Raw genomic sequence first — 14,281 nt, forward strand, 5'->3', positions numbered from 1 at the left:
ATACAATTAGATTTAAATGTCTTTTTGATCTCGTCTGTTTCTATTTGTCCATCTCAGACTGGTTTAGTTGATCTGAAGGAGGTATTGATATGAAGAATCTACTTTGAATGATGTGTGTGAATAAACTACTTCTCTCTCCATGTCTATGAGCTTGTTCTTCACCTTCTGTTTTATCTTCTCCATCTCTTTGTTTCTTGTCGCCAGCTCTGTGTTTCTTCTCTCCATCTCCTTCTTCAGCTGATGTTTCTCCTCTTGAAGCTTGTTGTTGTCACCAGTTAGTTTTTCCAGCTGAGGAGAGAGAAGACAGAAAGAGGAGATGAGATTAACAACAGACCTCCTTCATGAATGTTCTTTTCTCTTTTCTTCTCATTCAAAGCAGTCAGAGGTTAAAGAAGAAAATCCTACGTGGATACGTAGGTCTGACCAGGATACTTGAACTCCTTCACTTGGGCCACAAACTTAAACCACAGACATTTTTCTTCTTTATCTACGTAAAATCAATTTATTTTTGTAGCATCATCATCAATATTTAACAGCATCACAAGCCAGTAGACTTTAGTGTTGATATTTAAAAAGAAAACTCAAGACCTGCCTTTACAGTTTGACTTTGAACTGAGTCTTAACTATTTATTCATTTATTTGATTATTTTACTCTTTTAGTAGTTGGTCTTTTTATTCTCTTGTTGAAGTCATTTTATCACATTTTCTTGCCTTTTACTATCTTCATTTTTTTTATCAGATCTTTTCTCTTTGTCCTCTCCTGTTTTCTTCTATTTCTACTAATGTGTAGTTTTTATTTCTTGACTGGTTCTTTCTTCCTGTTGTTGGTTTTCTCAGTCTCTGGTGTTTCCTCTCCTACCATAGAGTTTCCACAGTTCTAGCTCTTCTTTTAATGAATGCTGTTCTTATTCACACATTATTAAGGTGTGTGTCTGTGGTGGTGATGAAACTCTTTGTGCTACATTTTGTATGAAAAGTAATTAAAGTGTGATTGATGGTTTATTGATCAGTGTGTACTGGCTCTAATGTGCCTCTGGCTCTTTAATTGTGATATGTACCTGTTTGCATCATTGACCCTGTGTGTATAGGTGTGTATATGTATATGAATGTATACATGTATGTGCATGTATTGTTATTTATTCTCTCTCATCACATGTATTTAGTCTTTATTCTATGTCTGCAGCGCCATCTATGGGTGAGACATGGTATTTTTACCTGTGGTTCCTCAGCCTGTTCACCAGGTGTGTGATTACCTGATCTACTAAAGACGATTCTATGCTCAGAGTTAAACCCTGAAGAAGATGCATGGGTTGTATCTCAGTGTGTCCCACTGATGTTTTAAACATTTCATCATGAAATAACCATCTCAATAAAGGCTAGAAGGAGATATACAATTAGATTTAAGTGTCTTTTTGATCTCGCCTGTTTCTATTTGTCCATGTCAGACTGGTTTAGTTGATCTGAAGGAGGTATTGATATGAAGAATCTACTTTGAATGATGTGTGTGAATAAACTACTTCTCTCTCCATGTCTGTGAGCTTGTTCTTCACCTCATCTTTTATCTCCTCCATCTCGTAGTTTCTTGTCGCCAGCTCTTTGTTTCTGGTCTCCATCTCTTTGTTTCTAGTCTCCATCTCTTTGTTTCTGGTCTCCATCTCCTCTTGCAGCTTCTTCTTCTCCTCTTGAAGCTCGTTGTGGTCACCAGTTAGTTTTTCCAGCTGAGGAGAGAGAAGACAGAAAGAGGAGATGAGATTAACAACAGACCTCCTTCATGAATGTTCTTTTCTCTTTTCTTCTCATTCAAAACAGTCAGAGGTTAAAGAAGAAATCCTACGTGGATACGTAGGTCTGACCAGGATACTTGAACTCCTTCACTTGGGCCACAAACTTAAACCACAGACATTTTTCTTCTTTATCCTCATGAAATCTATTTATTTTTGTAGCATCATCATCAATATTTAACAGCATCACAAGCCAGTAGACTTTAGTATTGATATTTAAAAAGGAAACTCAAGATCTGCCTTTACAGTTTGACTTTGAACTGAGTCTTAACTATTTATTTATTTATTTGATTATTTTACTGCTTTACTAGTTGGTCTTTTTATTCTCCTGTTGCAGGAGATTACTCGGCCATGCTTTGGAGTAGAGAATTTCTGAAAAGTTTGTACGAGGCACGACAAGTGTAGCTTTCTTTTCCACAAAACGGCGTTTCTGTACCTGCTACGGTTTGGTCGCAGTCGCAGTTTACGTTTGGGTGAAAAAAGCTGAAAAATATGGTTTAACATGGGACCCTATGGCCGCACTCTAATCGCACTCTAGCCAGAGGATTTTTCTATTTTTACCGAAAAAAAGTGGTTCAAAGTTGTCTGGCGGCCACAAATTTGGAGCTACAGAAATAAAAATTACATAAAAATGTAGGAATTTTTGTTGTCCTTCCGATGGTGCATCTCTGAGTTGTGTAAGTCCTACGGTTTGGACTCCAGGCCCTTCCGAGCGAGGAGTGCGACCAACATCCCGCCCATCCGCTCCCATGTTAAATAAAAGTCAGATTTGGGGTGAAAAACAGCAATGCGAGGTGTTCGTACGTGCATGGAACCAACATTAAATCGAAGAGGACCCTCGTCTGACGCTCACAATGCGTTCATTTTCCCCGTACGACCTATCGTTGGGGAGTTATGAACATTTGCTTGGAGGCCAAATCCTAGGGTACAGAGATAGCTACCCCCCACTTACCTAAGAACTAAAGTTCATATATAAACTGTGAGAGAGCAGGGGAGGGGCCGTAACCATGGTTACAAAACCCACACGCACGGAGGAGGAGGGAGGAGCTTATAGTGACAGCATCATATAGGGAGGAGGGGCTAATTAACAGCAGGTGTGTACCTGCTCATCATGTTTGATGCAGTACCTAAGGAGGGAGGCTTTAATTAACACAACAGCTGAGTTTTTGACATTGTTCTTTCTTGTAATAAACCTTTTTTAAATGTAAGATAAGACTTGTCAGCTGTGATCACTTCTTTCTTCAGCACATCAATATACAACTCTGGTATAGGCCATTTTGTCCATGGTTCTGGTTTGATGTTAAAAGACAGGAAGAAGTATTCAAACACTCTGTGTTAAATTATTGGTGAGAATTAATTAATTAATGGCCTCTTTAGCAGTCAAACTATTGCAGACACAATATGTGATATGGATCAAATAATCTTTGATACAACGTCAAGTTTGACTTGCAAAAATGTTCTACTGAATCAAACCTGCATGTCTTCTGAATCCCAGCTGACAGAGCAACGTAGGGCCTACGTCGTAGGCTATGGTAGGTCAGTGTGTTAATGTTCTGTGGAAAGCTGAGCTCGCTCTCTCCCGAGGAATTCCCATTAACATCTGGCTCAGTGCAAAAAAAAAGCTAAACCTACCTCTCTCCCTCTCATTCACATTTTTCCTTCTTCTTTGTTTGTGAAATTTCATCTGAAATGTTACAGAGGGACACATCGCATGTTTACCGGAGCACGTGCCCTGGCGACGCGCATGGGTAGATGGGTCCCTCCATGTTGAGTCAAAAGTCAAAAATAAGTCAAAGCCAAAGAAACTGACACCTGTAGGAAAAGAGGAGCAGTGTGTTCTTTCCTGCTGAGGAGTGGAAAATCCTCAAAACTGACACCAGGTGATGAACTGACTGAAGACACCTGCAGCTTGTCAGGAACTCTCTGCACTTCAGAGTGGCTTCAGACAACACAGGACAAACCACTGTTCAGCATGGGTTGAACATGAAGAGGCTACTGGTATGAACTGAAATTATACTAATTAAATGTATGATTGATTTGAATGGAATTATATTGATGATAAATGGTTTTTGTTACTAACAGCAGATGTCGTTTGGGTTTCATTGTTAGGACAGATTGATGCATTCATGCAGCAGTGAAGGTAATTAAATGACATAAAGATTGAAAACAGTGAATATTCTGCCCTTTAAAAAGCTATGTCAAAGTTAGAATATTTGAATAAATTGGTAAAAACGTTTAAAAGTACGTAAGACATTTATTAGAGAGTGATGACGGCTGCACATTTCTGTTTCTGTATGAAGGTTTTCACCCCAATATTTCCTCCAGTAATGAATAAAAATTGAGAAGAGGGAAAGAGTTGTCCTATTGCATCCATTACAGTTGGCCAGGCCATTTTTCAAATATGGGCAGAAGCGAAGCAAAGCACAAGGGGAGCAGGGTCCCCAACCAGAGCCTCGTGTTCGCCCCCTGCTGTCAGTGTTCACGATGGCTCCTGAAGGCCAGGAAGGTTCCTCTGCCTGGCTCTTCCCATACAAGCATGTGGAAGAGCAGGGGTCCCAGAACAGAACCATACCACCAAAGATAAGGTGCAAATAAAGTTTAATTTTGACAAAGTGATTCTGACTGAACCTCGTGTTCTGACATGAAGAAGAAGATGCTGCTTGGAGGTGAAGTGCTTCAAGCCTACTCTCCTCAGCATCATCATGTGACATTAAGATTCTTTCTTCACCAGCCACTGTGACTATTTTTTCCCCAAAGTTACTACCCACTCAGCATTTTCACACAAATCTTTCACAAGATTTTGTTGCCAGGAAATTATGTTTAATGTGAAGGTTAAAGGTGTCTGTGGTGAGCTAAATGTGTGATTGCTGAATGTCTCTACTGTTGTTAACAATGAGAATTTCTCCACTGTAGGATGAATGAAGGCGTCTTAAGAAGAACCAAATAAAATCTTTGTGGTTCATGGGATCAGTTAAAAAGTCAAACATCCATGTGTTCTTAGTCATGTTTCTAATGTGACCCTCAGAACTGAGGTCTGACTCTAAGTTTATTCTCAGTTCTTCCAGTTTCCTGCTGAGTTTCTGTCTCTGGTTTCAGAACCAAGGAGCAACACTTCAGTTTTAGAACCATCTCTGCTGTCCACAATCTGATAGAAAATAGGAAAATGATTTGATGATTCTCAGGAGAAAGAGACAAACCTCAGTCTCCAGTTTCCTCTTCAGTTTCTTCACTTCTTTCTCAGCTCTTTCTCTTTTCTTCTCCTCCTCTTTGAGCTTCTTCTCCCACTGAGAGTGAAGTCACATAAAGAGACATGATAAGAAACATTTACTTTGATTGAGGAACATGACAAACTGATTTGGTTCTAAACTACTTCCTTATTATGGAATTAAAAGATCTGGATTCAACATGAACCTCTGTTTCCAGCTCCTTTATATCGTTCTTCAACATTTCATCATGAAATAACTATCTCAATAAAGGCTAGAAGGAGATATACAATTAGATTTAAATGTCTTTTTGATCTCGTCTGTTTCTATTTGTCCATGTCAGACTGGTTTAGTTGATCTGAAGGAGGTATTGATATGAAGAATCTACTTTGAATGACGTGTGTGAATAAACTACTTCTCTCTCCATGTCTATGAGCTTGTTCTTCACCTCATCTTTTGTCTCCTCCAGCTCTTTGTTTCTAGTCTCCAGCTCTTTGTTTCTGGTCTCCATCTCCTCCTGCAGCTTCTTCTTCTCCTCCTTTAGTTCATTGACCTGAGTAAAAAGGAAGTGAAGTCCAGATTGTTAACAGTCAGACTCTAACTTGTCCAGAACATATTCTCTATTATCTACTGTGTGGATTTTAAATGCTGTTTATTCCTGTAGTTCTATCATTTGACCTGTAGTTGGAGCATCAGGCTACAGTGTCAGATTGATGCAGAAGTCTAAACCACATATGAGTCTATGTCTTTACTGAAACTAATGAGGGGAGCAACACACAAGGAGAAAACAATCATATGATCAGAGGAAAACAGAGACAGGAAGTGAAGCAGGACAAGATACACAAAAACAAACCAAATAAACCAACTAATAATGTTCTTAACTTGATACTGTGACATGTTCATGTTTCTAATGTGAACCTCAGACCTGAGATGTGACTCTAAGTTTATTCCCAGTTCTTCCAGTTTCCTGCTGAGTTTCTGTCTCTGGTTTTAGAACCAAGGAGCAACACTTCAGTTTTAGAACCATCTCTGCTGTCCACAATCTGATAGAAAATAGAAAAATTATTTGATGATTCTCAGGAGAAAGAGACAAACCTCAGTCTCCAGTTTCCTCTTCAGTGTCTCCACTTCTTTCTCAGCTCTTTCTCTTTTCTTCTCCTCCTCTTTGAGCTTCTTCTCCCACTGAGAGTGAAGTCACATAAAGAGACATGATGAGAAACATTTACTTTGATTGAGGAACATGACAAACTGATTTGGTTCTAAACTACTTCCTTATTATGGAATTAAAAGATCTGGATTCAACATGAACCTCTGTTTCCAGCTCCTTTATATCGTTCTTCAACATTTCATCATGAAATAACTATCTCAATAAAGGCTAGAAGGAGATATACAATTAGATTTAAATGTCTTTTTGATCTCGTCTGTTTCTATTTGTCCATGTCAGTCTGGTTTAGTTGATGTGAAGGAGGTATTGATATGAAGAATCTACTTTGAATGATGTGTGTGAATAAACTACTTCTCTCTCCATGTCTATGAGCTTGTTCTTCACCTTCTGTTTTATCTCCTCCATCTCTTTGTTTCTGGTCTCCATCTCTTTGTCTCTGGTCTCCAGCTGATGTTTCTCCTCTAAAAGCTTCTTGTTGTCACCAGTTAGTTTTTCCAGCTGAGGAGAGAGAAGACAGAAAGAGGAGATGAGATTAACAACAGACCTCCTTCATGAATGTTCTTTTCTCTTTTCTTCTCATTCAAAGCAGTCAGAGGTTAAAGAAGAAAATCCTACGTGGATACGTAGGTCTGACCAGGATACTTGAACTCCTTCATTTGGGCCACAAACTTAAACCACAGACATTTTCATTCTTTATCTTCATGAAATCTATTTGTTTTTGTAGCATCATTATCATGTTGATCATCATGTTATCATTATCATCAATATTTAACAGCATCACAAGCCAGTAGACTTTAGTATTGATATTTCAAAAGAAAACTCAAGATCTGCCTTTACAGTTTGACTTTGATTTGAGTCTTAACTATTTATTATTTATTTGTTGACAATTTAAAAGTTTTATCTGTTTTGCTGATTTAGTAGTTGGCATTTTCATTCTTTTTGTAAAGTCATTTTGATCTCTTTTTCTCTTCTTTGCCTTTTACCATTTTTCTTATTGTTATTCAGATCTTTTCACTTTATCCTCTCATGTTTTCTTCCATTTCTACTAATGTGTAGTTTCTATTTCTTGACTGGTTCTTTCTTCCTGTTGTTGGTTTTCTCAGTCTCTGATGTTTCCTCTCCTACCATAGAGTTTCCACAGTTCTTATTCGTCTTTCTATGAATGCTGTTCTTATTTGTAATGCTTCACGGACATTCGAGATCAAATATACAGACACACTGTTGATGTAATGGGCCCAATCAGAGGATGGGACGTCACAGAAGGTTTGTGTGAAGTTGAAAATGCTCAAAGGTTGTTGGTGTGATTCTATTTCTTCATGTCAGACTAAACAACACATTTGACATTTAATCTGAAGGACGTATTCATATAAAAATATTTAGTTTTAACTACACTTGTATATGTTTGCACATATTTATTTAACTCTGGATGTTATTGTTGTTTCTGATGAGAATCAGAGGACAGGATGTCACAGAAAGTTTGTGTGAATTTGTTGTTGTGTCCCATAGAAGGAGATATACAATTAGATTTAAATGTCTTTTTGATCTCGTCTGTTTCTATTTGTCCATGTCAGACTGGTTTAGTTGATCTGAAGGAGGTATTGATATGAAGAATCTACTTTGAATGATGTGTGTGAATAAACTACTTCTCTCTCCATGTCTATGAGCTTGTTCTTCACCTCATCTTTTATCTCCTTCATCTCTTTGTTTCTGGTCTCCATCTCTTTGTTTCTGGTCTCCATCTCTTTGTTTCTGGTCTCCATCTCCTCCTGCAGCTTCTTCTTCTCCTCCTTTAGTTCATTGACCTGAGAGGAGGAGAGAACCTGCAGTTGTATCATTTTACCAGCAGACGGCGCATTTGTGTTTGAAGGTTGTAGTGTTTTCAAATCATAGACTGGACAAAAAGTGGGAGCCATGACAACTCCTTTAAAATGAAGCATGTGACTGATCTGAATGCAGTATAGGTCATAAGTCATTCCTGCTCCATGTTAGGAAACAAGACTTGGGCCAAACTGAAACATGAAATACTATGAAAACAGACAAATAAGTACAATGTACCATTTAAAATCTCATTGAAACTGGTGGAGGAAGAGCAGAGCATAATTGTTAAGTCTAGAGGAAATGTGGACGGGTCATCAATAACATAGATAACATGACTCCAGGATCAAAACTTAAAAAACATGGTGCCACCTGTATCACTGGGATACTAGCATCAGTATGACTAATAGGAGGAAGTGGAGACATTTCTCTACAGGCTTTGTTTCCAGTTAGACGCTAAAGACAATTTGATCTAAGAAAATATGAATTAAAAAAAAAAAAGGGCGAATTGTTTTTAGTGTTAGTGGTTGGTGTGTGTTTTTATCTCTACATATACATAATACATAGTGATGCTGCTGTCATTATTAGTACTATACTGTTATTACTATTATACACTGTTATTATATTGGTATTGTTATATATTCTTTGTATTATTACGTATTATATTATATTTTATACTCTACTACTATTAGATACTGTTTAGTTACAACAACACTACCATCATATCATTAGTACTACTGCCTTCATCTTGCAACTGCACCTTATCTGCCTGAGTATCTTGTGTTTTTTAAGTGTCCTTGTCCTATCTATCTATCTATCTATCTATCTATCTATCTATCTATCTATCTATCTATCTATCTATCTATCTATCTATCTATCTATCTATCTATCTATCTATCTATCTATCTATCTATCTATCTATCTATCTATCTATCTATCTATCTATCTATCTATCTATCTATCTATCTAACAAACAACATGTTAGCAGTTAATGTGTCCCTACATGTTTCTCCATCTCTTCAGTCTTGTTCTTCAGTTCTTCTTTGGTTTTCTGCAGCTCTTCTTCAATCTTCTCATATTTCTCTGTCAGCTATCAGACAGACAGATGGATGATGATCAGTCAGCAGGTTTACTGATCAAACTTTCTTTGAACTCATCAATATAAACCTTTAATCTTTTACTTCTTGTCTCTTACATCTTTAGTTTCTTCTAAAAGCTTCATCTTCTCTGTTTCCTCCGTCAGGAGCTTTTCTCCTCTTTCAGCTTCATCTCTGGATCTTTTCTTGGTTTCTGTGTAAAATCAAAGCAACTGAATTCAACTAGAAAAGACGTTTGCTGGTGTTTTACATCATTAATGTGGTGACTCATCTGTTACTTACTGGTTCTATTTTGTCTCCACACAAAGAAGACACCTGCTAAAATAACTGTGATGCTACCAGCTAAGCTAACAGCCAAACCAGTGTTGATGGGATCAACTGAAACTGTTTTTCCCATCATCCCATCAGCAAAACTGGATGAGCACAAGAAGAAATCGTCTGAAATTAAAACACACAGAGTTACATGACATTTCTACACAACCACACATGAACTGTGTCAAACTTAAGTCCCTCTCACACTGAGCAACAAACAATGTGAAAGGGTCAACCAGGTTCAATGACTCAGCAAACGACCAGGGATTTATGCAGCTCGATGTTAACAGGAATGCCATGTCAAACTGGGTTTTTCTCTCTGACACTGATATATCTGCCTATTACATTATGACTTGACGGTCTGACAGACTGTATCATTGTAGAAGCTTCAGCTCAAAAACAAGTTTTGGTCTACTCCCATGAAGACTGATCTCTGAAGGGAAGAAATTTTATTCATTTTGTTCAGTCAAACAAATCACATGTGTTGTTACACAATCGTTAACGGAAACGCATAGGTGAACGTCAACTGTGAGACTGTGTATTATATACAGTTTGTATAGCAGTCTCTCACACTTTTTAACGATCATGGCAGCGCTCTGCATCCAAGGAAAAGAGGAGATTTAGTGGCAGATATCGGGCTCTAGGCAGGACACAGTGATTTATTCTAATATCAGCAGCCTTTAGAAGGAGCAGGGGTGGCGGGTCCATTCTTCAGGACATCAACAAACTGCAACTTTATGCAATGTATGCGATGATATATGAGGAAGGAAAAAACTGACACGCAGCTCTCACAGCAGGATGTCCAGGACTTTTGCTGATTTGAAAGCAGCAAAGGGGAGTCAACCTGGATCTGAAAGTGTCGGGATATTTGATGTGAAAGCGGTATAAAATCATGTCATGGTCCGTTCTCTAAGCATGTTCTACCTGGAACATGTATGTGAGCCTCTCTGGTCTGGTGGGTGTTGTTCTGTTGGACTCTACAGGTGAAGCTGTTGTTGTGTCTCTCCACAGTCACTCTGCTGCTGACAGTATAGAGGTCATCAGGACCTCTGACTGTCTCTGGAGGTCCAGCAGAGAGCAGGTTTCCCTCAGTGTCCAGCCACAAGGCCTCAGGCTCTGGATACCAGCCTCTGGATTCACACTGTAACACCACTCCTCCTCTGTCTCTGTCCATTCCTGATAAACTGATGACGGGTGAACAAACAGGAACTGACACTGAGAAACAAAATGTCAGTGAGTGTGAGTCAGTGGAAGTAAAAGTCAACTTCAGGTCAGAGTTGATGAGAAGACTATACTTAATACGTCTACTCACCAACAACAAGCTCAACAAACATCTCTCTATTCATCTCTACAATGTAACATCTGTACGTTCCTTTATCAGACAGCTTCACGTCAGAGAGTTTCAGTGAAATGTTTCCATGTTTCAGTTCATCAGGGAACAGAGATGTTCTTCCTCTGTAGGACGGATCTTTTTGTCTTTTAAAGTCTGCACCAGTACGCCACACCAGGACAAAGAGTTTTGATCTCTTCCACTCTAACGTTGCTGCAGAAACATCCACTGAAGGTTTGATTTGACACGGTAGAACAACGTCATCACCAACTCTTGCCATAATTGGTTGAAGTGAATCCACTGACTCAGACTGACCTGGAAAGAAAAACAGAGGATTATTGAGTTCTGCAGTAGAACATAGTAGAGTCAGTCTCATAAGCTTGTTGATTATTTTTTCTGCTCATCAAAACATACTGAAGGGACTCTAAAGTAGACTCAATTGTTCACTTGATTCTTTCATTTCATTTAGATCTGGGACATCATTCATTTAAACCGGAAATCAAGATATGTTCAAGGGAGCTCTCGATTCAAGCGAACCAGTTTGTCCTCAGACTGGGACAACCAAACATCAGAGACACAGCAGGAAGATAAGAAGTCAATTAACACAGCTCACCACTACATCTACAAGTGCAAGATAAAACTCATGCAAAGAGGAAGCCATAAATTTACTAAACCCTGAAACACCTCCAGCTTCTCTGGACTCGAGTTCATCTGAGACAGACTGACGCAAAGTGGAAAAGTCTGCTGTGGTCTGATGTGTCCACATTTCAAATAATTGAAATGTGGACACATAACCGGTCTCTTGCAGCCCAGACCTGTCCTCCATTGATAATTTGTGGCGCATTATGAACCTGACAACATGACCTTGTCCCAGCTTCTTTGGAACATGTCGCAGGCATAAAACTGAAGATGTTCTGTTTGCAGAATAAACAGAATAAATCAGTTTGAACATTAAATATCTAGTGTTTGTAGTGTGTTATGTTTTCCACAATGTCTCAACTTCATTGGTTTGTACATGTGGAGCCTTTTCATTCAGGTTAAATCTTCATCCAGTTTCTGTTTTTAAACTCAGTTGTTGAAGCTGAACTGAAGAGCTTTATTTCTATTGATTCATCTGTATTTTGACGACGTCTAACTCTGACCTTTTAAATATTGTTTTGTTCATTAGTTACCTCTAGAACAGTGAGTCAGGAGAAGACAGAAAACCAAACTTGTGATGGTTCTGAGCAGGAAGTGAAGGAACAGACCTTCCATCTGAAGAATCAGAGAGTCCTGAAAATGAAGCATGTGATCCCTCACAGGTTAACGTACAGTTAGCTTTAAAAAGTGACAAAATCACACACATTATGATTGTAGTGGAGTATGCCATTACAGGTTACTGTTACATGTACAGGTTACTGTTTAGTAGTGTCTGTGAATGCACCTCCAGGTTTGACTCCTCCCAAACCACTCCCACCAATCAGTAACACCTTGATCCCGTTTTAGTTGATTCCCCTCTTTTTCCTGTATATCTGGACAGCCTCCAGTGTAGTGACCCCATATTCTAGGTGGTGAGTAGGTTTATTGCCTCTATTTGCTGTGTTGTTGTTTCACTGAGGTGAGTAATGGTAGAGTAATTGGTGTAGTAGTTCTCGCCCTCTTCACCACATGATCAACAACTCCAGGCCTCAGCTTCAATAAAACCAGCAATAATCATAAAAACTATTGACCTTTCCCTTCGTCTGTGACAATGATACTTTCACTTCTGTTTCCTCTACAGTGAAGTTTAAATCTTCATATGTGAATCCTCCTGTAAGGATTATTTTACACATTCACATTTGTCACCTACAGTTTGTCCAACTTTCCAACTTCCTGTTTAAAGATCCAAACAACTGCATCAACACTTTCTCACTGACACAAAGGAATAGAAAATAAATCTCAACTTCACGTTTCAATCTAGCTTTGGTTTAAAATCAGCAACAGCTCAGAATGAAGAGACACTTTGAGAAGAACTAAGGAAGCACAGAAAAGATAAATCAACAACAGAAGACGACGTACCTGCTGAGTGAAGTTTCTGTCATTAAACACATCTGGAAATCATCCATCGACCACTGATCTCAACCAGCTCCAGTTTATTAACAAGGTTTAATCTGTTAGATTCAGCTTTTGGATCAAATAATATAAAAACTGCCAAATGGCCATCGAGGATCTCCCTGTGAACAGAAGAAACTCAGTAACTACTAAACAACTAACAACATGGAGACATTATGTGTCGACTTTAATCAGTTCAGTTTAATAAGTGAACTTTGACCGTGTTGCCAGTTATAAAATAATAAAGATTGTAGAGGTTGATATTCAGGAAACAGATTTCAGTTTGTCTGGAGACTGAGACACTGGACTAGTCAGGCTCAGAGGAGTATTTGAGTAATTGAGTATTGTAGGTAGACAGCTTATTAACATGAGTTTCCTCCAGAGAACAACTTGTTGTTTTAAACAAACCAACTTGACTAATCCAATAAAATGGAGCCAAGTGTTTCCAGAGACTTTCTCTGCAGTGTGTGGTTTCTGCAGGAAGATCTGAGTCTTGGTTTGATTTTGATTTGGATTACATGGTCCTCTCGTCTTTTTCTTCATGTCTCTTTTCTGTTTTTGGGTTTGTGAAATGCGTACAAAGTTTAAAGGTTAAAAGCTCATTTACCAGTTGTCAGCTCGTAAAACTACTAGACTAAGGAGACAAGTTGAGAACCATATACAAGGAGACTGTAGGAGCTGAACATCAAGAGGGGATTCAATGATTGGCCAGAAGCTCTCTCAGATTTGGCAAGTTTTTGACACTGTTCTTTCTTGTAATAAACCTTTTTTAAATGCAAGCGAAGATTTGACAGCGGTGATCACTTCTTCACATCAACACATCAATATACAATAATTAAACATGAACCTCTGTTCATGATTAAAGAAGAGATGAAGAGAGATTTCATTCCTGATTGTTATGTTTCCATTTATTTAGAAACAGTAACAATCAACAAAGAAAAACTCAGTTAAAGAAAAGAGATTTATTTACATCATACCAGTCATGGTATGTCATCACCAACTCTTGCTATAATTGGTTGAAGTGAATCCACTGACTCAGACTGACCTGGACAAAAAACTATAAAAAATGAGGTAAGGCCGTAGAATAGAGTATAAATAATAACCAAAACATACTGAAGTCACAGTTGTTCATATCGTTAGCCTAATAGCATAATTGCCTAAGTCATATTTGAACATTTGCAGAAAACAAGAAAAAGCTAATTTTTTTTAAAAGGTCCAGAGTTGGTTCCTAGTGTCAAGAACATTTGTCCAAATGAAGTCTGAGTTTAAATGAAACAGGCTGCCCTTAGGATGCAAATATAAAATAAATCCATCAAAGAAACGGAGTAGGAACAATAGATGTCAAACATCCACAGAAGATCACAGTGCTGGAAGACCTCAGCGTCATTTCTATTGTAAAGTGAAGTGAAAGACACTCTACGAGAGGTAGGCTTGCAAATACAGAGGCTTCATTCTAATCTACAAACCATTCACACAGCTCAAAAAATAGGAACAACAGATTTGAATGT

At 38.3% G+C, this 14,281-nt stretch overlaps 2 long non-coding RNA genes across 2 annotated transcripts; both read right to left on the reverse strand.

Annotated features, from left to right (window-relative positions):
- Positions 1-9,201: 9,201 nt before the first annotated feature.
- Positions 9,202-10,356, reverse strand: LOC125016832. The gene is made up of 3 exons (XR_007113772.1): positions 10,298-10,356; positions 9,344-9,499; positions 9,202-9,254 (listed from the first exon to the last, which is right to left on the reverse strand). It is a non-coding gene; the product is annotated as an uncharacterized LOC125016832 (long non-coding RNA).
- A 172-nt stretch (positions 10,357-10,528) lies between these two features.
- On the reverse strand, positions 10,529-12,944 carry LOC125016778. The gene is made up of 4 exons (XR_007113756.1): positions 12,741-12,944; positions 11,876-11,975; positions 10,686-11,018; positions 10,529-10,588 (listed from the first exon to the last, which is right to left on the reverse strand). It is a non-coding gene; the product is annotated as an uncharacterized LOC125016778 (long non-coding RNA).
- Positions 12,945-14,281: the final 1,337 nt, after the last annotated feature.

The sequence above is a fragment of the Mugil cephalus genome, chromosome 1, assembly GCF_022458985.1.
Source record: "Mugil cephalus isolate CIBA_MC_2020 chromosome 1, CIBA_Mcephalus_1.1, whole genome shotgun sequence".
Lineage (NCBI taxonomy): Eukaryota > Metazoa > Chordata > Actinopteri > Mugiliformes > Mugilidae > Mugil > Mugil cephalus.